Source organism: Macrobrachium rosenbergii, chromosome 33, assembly GCF_040412425.1.
Source record: "Macrobrachium rosenbergii isolate ZJJX-2024 chromosome 33, ASM4041242v1, whole genome shotgun sequence".
Taxonomy (NCBI): Eukaryota; Metazoa; Arthropoda; class Malacostraca; order Decapoda; family Palaemonidae; genus Macrobrachium; species Macrobrachium rosenbergii.
In genome coordinates, this window is record NC_089773.1 from 14,421,588 (window position 1) to 14,431,772 (window position 10,185).

At 36.8% G+C, this 10,185-nt stretch overlaps 1 protein-coding gene across 1 annotated transcript in view; it reads left to right on the forward strand.

The window, feature by feature from the left end:
- The window catches only part of LOC136855955 (zinc finger protein 26-like), a 287,328-nt gene that overhangs the window by 8,686 nt on the left and 268,457 nt on the right, over positions 1–10,185 (forward strand). The window lies entirely within an intron of this gene.

Consider the following 10,185-nt stretch of genomic DNA (forward strand, 5'->3'; position numbering starts at 1 on the left):
TCAGCCAAAGCTATGGCTTCCTAGCCTTGCTCGCTGTCGGTATTATAGGAGAGTTCAAACTATACTCTGTCATTTGCTGTATACTGAAACTTTATATTATTATTCTAAATACATATCTGACGCAAATAACCTTATAGAACGTAGGTTTTTATACATTTTGTTTTCTCCAAAGGTATGGCTTCCAAGGTTCAACCTCCTTTGTTCGATTTTGATGTAGTTTGTGTGTGTTTTAAAGTGTTTTACAATAATTTGTTTATGTATGTTTTGAGGTATGTATTACAATAATTTGTTTATGTATGTTTTAAGGTATGTTTTACAATAATTTGTTTACTAGAATATGTTATTATTATTTTCAATACATTCTTGATGCACAAAGCAGTAAAAAAATCTAGCTTATTTATACATTTTTTTTTTCTTCTCCTCCGAAGGTAAGGGTTCCACTGCTCATCCTATCTCGCTCGATTACCGGTGCTTATGGGTGTTTTAAGGTATGTTTTACATTAGTGTATTTACTAGGGTGTTTCCTTATCATCTTGTTAAAAGACATCTGGTTTAACTTGAATATGACCTTCCTCTGTTTATTATTTTTGGCTTGATGTCTGTTTATTATCTCGTTATTATCTTTTCCTTTCCTTATTTTCCTTTTTGGTTTGATTTTAAGATAAATAATGAAACAAAACAATCAGGAAATGAACGAGGATTTTTAGTGTCTGACGTTTGGCAAGAGGACCCAATTTTAGTGTGTCTTTTCTTCTTCTTCTTCTTCTTCTTCTTCTTCTTCTTCTTCTGCTGCTGCTTTTTCTGCTTCTTCTTCTTCTTCTTCTTCTTCTTCTTCTTCTTCTTCTTCTTCTTTCTTCCTTCTTCTTCTTCCTCCTCCTTCTTCTTCTTCTTCTTTCTTCTTCTTCTTCTTCTTCTTCTTCTTCAGGCATTTGGTCCACCATCTTCCTCTCTTCCATTTTCCCCCATCTTTTTCTCCTTTCTTTCTGGGCTATTATCTAAATCGCTCTCTGATCCCTTCAGGAAGGGATGAGACGAGAGAGAGAGAGAGAGCGAGAGAGAGAGAGAGAGAGAGAGAGAGAGAGAGAGAGAGAGAGAGAGAGGGTCGAGAACCCTCACCCGAGAAATGGCCAGAATGAGAACCATTACTAAAAAACCTCTCGACAATCGTCGAACATTTGTTCCCCGGAAGGAGGAGACATAATAGTGCTCTCCCGGGGTGAGGGGGCACCCCCCCCCCACCCCGTCCTCTCTCTCTCTCTCTCTCTCTCTCTCTCTCTCTCTCTCTCTCTCTCTCTCTCTCTCTCTCTCTCTCATAATCCTAATAAAAATGGCTATCATTTGACCCCAGAAGATGCTGGTACCTGGTACCCACTTCAATTTGGGTGGACTGATGGGCGGTAGGATTGGAAGGAACCACAAACCTAACATCCTAGCACACGAGAGCAGAGAGCTGTACCTCTCAGTATTGCCCTAGGGCAGCTACACACCTGCACAGGTGTACCTAATTGACTGGTGTACCCAAAAGAGATAGGTTTGTTATCTATAGGTTCAGAGGTACAGGTTAGTTGCACCTTTATACGTAAACCTTGATAGATTTACCTGTATATTTGTCACCTGTCTTAATTTACCTGAGATAAATTGTTTATGTGTTTATTTATCTTGGCTCCTGGGTTGTCTTAAAATTGTTTCGATGCTTAATTGCTGTTTTTTTTATTTTTTGTTTTATTGTTTTTACATAAACCTTGATATACATGAGATTATTGTTATATGTGGTTATTATATTTAGGTTCTAGGTTGTCTTGAAATTGTTTTGATGCTTATTTCCAGTTCCTCAAGTTCTATTTCATTGTTTTTACAGAGTATAAAGAGTAGCAATAATAACAACGTTCCAGATTTAATATTCCACTGGGCAATCCAATACGCCATTTCCAACATTCTCGCCTGATTACCCAACCGAGATATTAATGCCTTCAGAAAAACGCGAAGACTCGGCCATTTTCCTATTCAGTTTCCACTCTTACGTCATGAAAGCCTCTTATAAAACGAGTAAAACGCTCTTTCCTTAATGCCAGTACGAGTATAAAGTTTCTTGAAACGGCTTCACATCTCGGAGAGGCATCATCTGCTCGGGGAAATAACAAATGACAGACTCCCCTCCTCCTCCTCCTCCTCCTCCTCCTCCTCCTCCTCCTCCTCCTCCTCCTCCTCCTCCTCCTCCTCAAAATGGCTGCTGGGCATGCTGGCGAAATATTGGAACAATAACACCACCTCTGCCTCGTCGAGGCTTTTCAGAAGAGTTTGCTTTATTGGCCGAGACACGAGGGAATATCTCTCCTTCTCTGTTGTTTTAACTCGTCGTTTTAAGGAGAAATGTCCCTGCCAGGGAAAGCGATGGAACGATAAATTTATCTTTTAAGTGTAACGCATTTTTGTTTCGTTTACCTGTTGGTATTTATGTTATGAGGTTTTCAGATAGGTATTTCATGAACTAAAGAGCGATTTTGTACCGCTGGCTGCATTATTTGGTGAATCTATACTGGCGTGAGGCTTTAGATACTGCTAAACCTACAGCGTCATGGCGTGCAGATGATTCTACTCTTGTAGCGGTTATCGTTCGCTTTCATCAGCAAACGTAGGGTCTTTTAATCTTATACCCTTTTCCAGTTCAAGCTCAGGGGGGGGATTCCAATGGCAAGTTTTGACACTTCATATAAAAATCAGAACAAAAATTCAGAGCAGATTAATGCATAACATTGTCTAAGTCAGTGGAGTATGGGACGGAACAACAGCAAAACTATCCTTGTTTTCTTACCATAAATCGTATATTCATCAACCTGGAGTGCTAAACAAGCTTAAAGACAATTGGGGTAACCAGCTGTTAGCAGGAATAATATATATATATATATATATATATATATATATATATATATATATATATATATATATATATATATATATATATATATATATATATATATATATATATATATATATATACACATATTCATTCCTGCTAACAACTGGTTGCCTCCAATTGTATTTAAGTCTGTTCAACACTCCAAATCGATTACTCCTACCTGATAATTCCGACAATGACAAACGCTGGTAACAAACCCCTATCAAAGAGAATTCACATCAAAGAGCAATTCCCGCCCCGAGAATTTATTTAGCAGAATTCGGGCGGAATTCGGTGCCTTCCGCCAGTCCAATAAATTCTCTCTGCCTGGTCTGAAGGCCTCTGTAATTACAGGATGAAATACAGGCTAACAAGGCTAACAAATTATCATCAGCCTGATATATAGGAGGTCTTTGAATCATCCGCAAACATCTGGCGATTTTTGAGGTCCCTGTTTCTGAAAATGATCCGCGTCGAACTTTTCGCCTGTGTATAGGATATCAGAAAGAGTGTTTCTATTTATCTACCTGTCCATCTATCTGTCTTATATTTTGTTTCTCGTGACAAAAGTGTAGTGAATAGTAATTATATTGGTTATTGGTTAATATCTGGACCATAAGACTTATATGAACATAGATTTCAAGTATAATAATCATTATTTTTTTTTTTAGAAAATAAGGATTTGAATTCACATGCGTGAATAAATTCCGAGTAGGTTAAATTATCACGAGAGAGAGAGAGAGAGAGAGAGAGAGAGAGAGAGAGAGAGAGAGAGAGAGAAAGATTGAGGGATAGATAGAGAGAGAGAGAGAGAGGTAGAGAAAAAGACAGATAGAGAGGGGGAGAAATAAGATACATTGAGGGAGAGAGAGAGAGAGAGAGAGAGAGAGAGAGAGAGAGAGAGAGAGAGAGAGAGAGAGAGAAAACCAAGCAAAGTAAAAGTGAAAAGAGAAATTAATACCCTCTTACATGAATGCAGTTCTAAGCTTCTCTTTGTAAAGGATTCTTCTTACCTTAGTAAGGGTTTTCTATTCTCCTTCTTCTTCTCCTTCTTCTTCTTCTTCCCGAAGCTCACAGAAGGATTTTAAGAAGATATAATAAGCTTACGAAGCTCTATCCTCAGCCCAAGGGAAGGTTTTGGAGATGTGAAACATGAATAAAAAAATCCTTTAGAGAAAGTTGTGGTATTTTTTTTAAAGAAAAAATAAAAGGTTTTATGAACTGGAAGTGTAGGAATTGTTTTTTACTGATGTTGTAGTTGTAGAGAGCCATAATGTAAGCATATGTATATATATGTATATGTATATATTTATAGATATCTATGTATGTATATATATATATATATATATATATATATATATATATATATATATATATATATATATATATATATATATATATATATATATATATTCTCTCTCTATAAATAATCTCTTGCATCTTTCAAATACACCATAGGAGAAAAAATCCTATAACTGAAATTCAATATCCTATCATATCCTAACGTATCCTACCATAACCCGAGACAGATCCTAATCCTATTCAGTGGTCGTTAGGGACTAAGAAAAAAAAAATAGTTATTTATTGACCATCAAAGATAATGTTTTTCCAGTGAATGTTTTTTTTTTGGGGGGGGGGAACTCGAATAATTACCATATATAGACTCTTGGATTGGGACCAAGTGGCCTTGTTTTTCTTGAAAAAAAAAAAAAAAAAACTCCTTCATTGGTTTAAAAACTTTTATGTATGTATACGTATATATAGCGATGCCAGACGCATGATCATGGATAACTTTAACCTTAAATAAAATAAAAACTTGATGAGGATGGAGGGCTGGAATTTGGTATGTTTGATGACTAGAGATTGGATGACCAACACACCAATTTGCAGCCCTCTAGCCTCAGTAGTTTTTAAGATCTGAGGGCGGAAAGAAAAAGTGCGGACGGACTGACAATTAGCCATCTCAATAGTTTTCCTTTGCAGTAACAACCACAATCTACCACAATAGTTATAGATTGTTTCTTCTGTCCTGCTTTTAGGATTTGATAATTTATAATAAATTAAACCTAAAAATAGATATATCTGAGTCATGCTTTTAGGATTTGGTAATTCATTTTGAATTTAAATTTAAAGTAGATATTTCTTTGGTTTTTTACTTTCTTCAGCATTCTAGGTTCTCGTTTCTCAAGAAATCAGTCTTTAGGATAGACAAAAGCACCCAAAAATGAAGGAAATTTAAGCTAAATTCAATATAAACCTAAAAATATGAAATATATCTTTCTTGTACTCGGTCTAAACCGTTCTGGAAATTTTAGCTGTAGAGGAAAACCAGGAATTCAGCCATGCAAAAACAGCAGGATTTTACTTCTAATTTTCCTAATTTAATATTAGTCTCATTCTCCTTCCCTCAACCCACCCCTAAAGGGGCCCTAGAATCACGAATTTCTCTCAGCATAAATTCTCTCAGGAAATTTCTCTCAGTTTTTCTCAGCAGAATTTCTCTCAGCATATATTATAATATATATTATAATATATATAATATATATTATAATAATTATTATTATTTAGAAAAACAGTATAAATACGACAGTAATATATATATATATATATATATATATATATATATATATATATATATATATATATATATATATATATATTTATATACACACACACACACAGTGTCTATGATTCTGGTACTATCTATAATCTGTTGGTGTTGGGCTATGTTGCCATGTTCCCCTCATGCAGTGCTTGGACACCTTCCTTCATGCAGGTGGACGGCAATCCTCTTAGAGAGGCCAGTCGTTGTCATACCAATGTAAGAATGATGTGGCATCCATGATCGGGGCACAGTACTTGATAGACAATAATGGATGCCAGCATTCTCACGAAGGAACACAATTACCCACAACACCAACAGATCGTAAAGAATACCAGAATACTTGAAAGCGGCATGGACCGCCGTTACCTCCGCTATAAAGAGGCCCTCGCCATTCTAAGGTAGAAACCTACACTAAATGTTACTCCATGAATATGACCGACCAAAAAAAAAAAAAAAAAATCAACCCCTTCTTTGCATACCCGTTTTTGGGCATAAATACTCCCTGCATGTACCTGTGGAGCCATTCACCTCCTTATAATAAATTGTTATTATTATTATTATTATTATTATTATTATTATTATTGTCTAATGAAATGGGAAGCTCTCCCTGCTGCCCAGAATAGGACAACTCATCCAGGAGAGTAAGGCAGAGGGTCTTCTCCCAGCCCATCAAACTCACAAGATTGGGGGATCTCAAACTATTGGCTGGGAGTACGACAACCCGTCCAATCAGCGCCGAAGGAGCTGACTGGCTGGTGCCAGGTCTCAGGAGTGCTGCTCAAAGGACACCCTGACTGAGGTAGCGGGTGGCTGAAGGGCCATCCCAAGAACTCGCCTTACCATTCTCCTGACGGTGGTAGGGAGAAGAAGGGTCTCTTGGTTCAGCTCCAGCAACAGTTTCTGTCGGAGGATGACAAGGGCCTTCACCTATCAGAGGCGGAGATGGCCGATGTCTCCCTCCAGGATCTTCGCGTTCCCAGTGACCTGCTGCGCTCCCACCAAGCGCGGCAGATCGCCAGAAACACGGAGATCCTGGACGGGGACATCGACCACCCACGCCTCCGACAGGTGAAGGCCCTTGCTGCCCTATGACGGAAGCTGTCACTGCAGGTGACCCACCGACAGGTGAAGGCCCTTGCTGCCCTATGACGGAAGCTGTCACTGCAGGTGACCCACCGACAGGTGAAGGCCCTTGCTGCCCTATGACGGAAGCTGTCACTGCAGGTGACCCAGGAGACCCTTCTTCTCCCTGCCACCATCAGGAGAACGGCAAGGCACGTCCCTGGGACGGCGCTTCAGCTGCCCATCTACTTCAATCAGGGCATCCTTCGAGCAGGACTTCTGAGACCTGGCACCAGCCAGACTCTGGATTTCTCCAGAGTTGACACAGACAAACGCTACAGACTGACTTCCGGTTGAATCTCGCGTCATGGAATGAGGAAGAAAAGATGGAAATATTAAATGAAATCAAGAAAATATGGAAAAATTAAATGCAAAAGGAAAATTTCATTTTGAATCTAGAGTTAACTGAGATGCACTAAATATTGTATGCTATAGATTCTTGATTTAATATTGTAATATTGCAAAGTAGAAAGCAACTTCTTTCTATCAATTCTTTCGTCTTCTTTTTCTGCTCATTTAAGGGAGGGGGTATTTAAGGGAAGGGGTATTTAAGGGAAGGGGTATTTAAGGGATGGGGCATTTAAGGGAGGGGGTATTTAAGGGAGGAGGTTAATGATTCTTAATAAGGGTGAATCCTTTGTCATGTATGTATGTATGTATATACATACATACATGCATACATTTATTCATATAGGGATACATACATTATTCACACATATACATACATTTATACATACATACATACATACACACGAACACATATATATACATATGTATATATTACTGCTTTTTTGTGGTTTTTTTCTAAATAATAATAATAATAATAATCTTCTTAAAAATCAAAGCGTTATTTTTTCATTTATCACCGACCAGTTACAGAATTCAGAGAGAGAGAGAGAGAGAGAGAGAGACAGAGACAGACAGAGAACGTCCAAGACATTTTCTTAGGAGTATGAAACCCCCCAAAATCTGCAACTGAAACGGATACATACACAAGAACTCGCCCCACCATCATCTGAAGTCGTCTTCACAGACATCAAAATCTGAGGCGATAAAGACGTTTAATTCATCCTTTTTTTTATTCTGGGGGGGATGGGGTTGGGGTCTCAGACACCCCCCCCCCAAAAGTTAATGGCGAATCCCACAAGCCATTAAAAGATGCTGACTCGGCAGGTTTTCTCTCGCGCTCTGAGAGAATGGCCGTCGTTAGAATGGTTGAGGAGAGTTCAACAGCTCGAATTATCTATCCCCCTTCTTTCAGGATTTAAGGAGATTTATGCTGCGGGTGATGGAGAGAGAGAGAGAGAGAGAGAGAGAGAGAGAGAGAGAGAATTACTTCCACCAAACTTGTGGTTGAAGATTACCTTCGATACCCTTTTATGTAAATTAGTTTAATGTGTGTGATGGTTAATAACAAAGAGAAAGAGGGAGTGAGAGAGAGAGTCCGTCTCGAGGCTGTAAAATATTTTAAATATATTCTTTAGAATCCTTAATTTTGGCTGTAAATATATATATATATATATATATATATATATATATATATATATATATATATATATATATATATATATATATATATATATATATATATATATAACTCTCTCTCTCTCTCTCTCTCTCTCTCTCTCTCTCTCTCTCTCTCTCTCTCGAGCATAAGTGACAATGTTCATAATTATTTTAAAAGGAAAATATAACAATAAGTGAAAACAAGTATTAAATTAAATCTAACTTTTTCACAAATTCCTCCAGGATTTTTAGAACTTTGAAACTGAAAATACTTTTAATTTTTCATTGTTTACAACATTAAACAGATCTATAAACATATATATATATATATATACATATATATATATATATATATATATATATATATATATATATATTATTACTTATGCTCCTGTATTTTATCAAATTTTTTCAGAACGACTTGACTCAAATCTGCAAATGTATCTGAAAATTGTCAGCATTCCTTGACCATTTCATGAAACTGGGTAATTATCAAAATTAAAAATAAGTAAAAAAAATGCGCCGAAGTTTCTTCGCTGGTGGCATTTTTTGGCACGTACAGCGGTGCCAGAGGCACGATCATGGCTAATTTTAGGGGCTAAGGTAAAAAACAGATATTTATTGACCATCATAGGTAATTTTATTTCAGTGCATGTTTTTTGGACTGGAATAATTACCATGCAGAGACTCTTGGATTGGGACCAAGTGGCCTTGATTTTCTGAAAAAAAAACTCCTTCATTGGTTTAAAAACTTTTATGTATATATATGTATAGATAGCGATGCCAGACGCACGGTCATGGCTAAATTTAACCTTAAATAAAATCAAAACTACTGAGGCTAGAGAGCTGCAATTTGGTATGTTTGATGACTGGAGGGTGGATGATCAACATACCAATTTGCAGCCCTCTAGCCTCAGTAGTTTCTGAGATCTGAGGGCGGACAGAAAAAGTGCGGACGGACAGACAAATATCCATCTCTATAAAAGTTTTCTTGTACAGAAAACCAAAAGGAGAAATGAAAGATGAATAATCATTTATGTTCATTCGTCTCATCTAAGGATATATAGAAATCAAGTCAGTAATCTTCACACAATAAAATGTACGTTCATTCGTTTCATCTAAATCAAGTCAATAATCTTCACACAATAAAATGAAAACAAAAAGGCGAAACAGAAAGTAGAGCAGTTGTATTTTCTACCCTCGAGAGAAAACATAACGGAATAGCTGAGTGTGTATTTAATATAGTGAGAGTGTGTGTGTGTATATATATACAGCGACGCTGAGTCGCCTAACATGATTACAGAGATTAGGTTCCACTTGAATAATGGACTCCACGTGTGTGTGTGAGTGTGTGTCTCTGTGTGTTGGGTCAAGCGAAATGCTACCTCGGTTCAAAGTATGCTAATGACCTGGAATGACTCTCCACAATTCTGTGAGATTTCCACTGGTTGAATTTGGGTCGAGGCTAGTTTTTGTTTTTTGGGGGGTGGGGCGAAAGAAAGATGATTTGGTTTGGAAAATGGAAATATTGTTTATATATTTCTTCGTTCTTAACAGATTCTAAAACTCTGGTCGAGTTTGGAAATATCTCTCTTCGTTCCTCTGAGATTCTGATTCTTTGGGAAAAATCAGAAAGGAAATTTGTTAATTTTTATGTGGGTTTTTAATGGAAAAACTTTGAAAGGAAGTTTGTTCATTTTTATTTGGGGTTTTTCAAAGAGCTTCTGTGAGCTTGCAGCTGGTTAGATTCGGGTCAGGCTGTCCTTCTGGAATAATGGAAAGACCTAGGTTGGAAAAATGAGAATATATTTATTTATTCTTCTATAGTTTGAATGAAAAATTAAAATATGTTCCTTCAATCTTACATAGTTTGAATGAAAAATGAAAATATGTTTCATCATTCTTCTATAGTTTGAATAGAAAATGAAAGTTTCTTCATTTTTAAATAGTTTGAATAAAAAATGATAATGAAAAATGAAAATATAATTCTTCATTCTTACGGAGTTTGAATAATTCTCAGTGAACACTGAAAGAATATGACCCAGTTTTCGTTGAA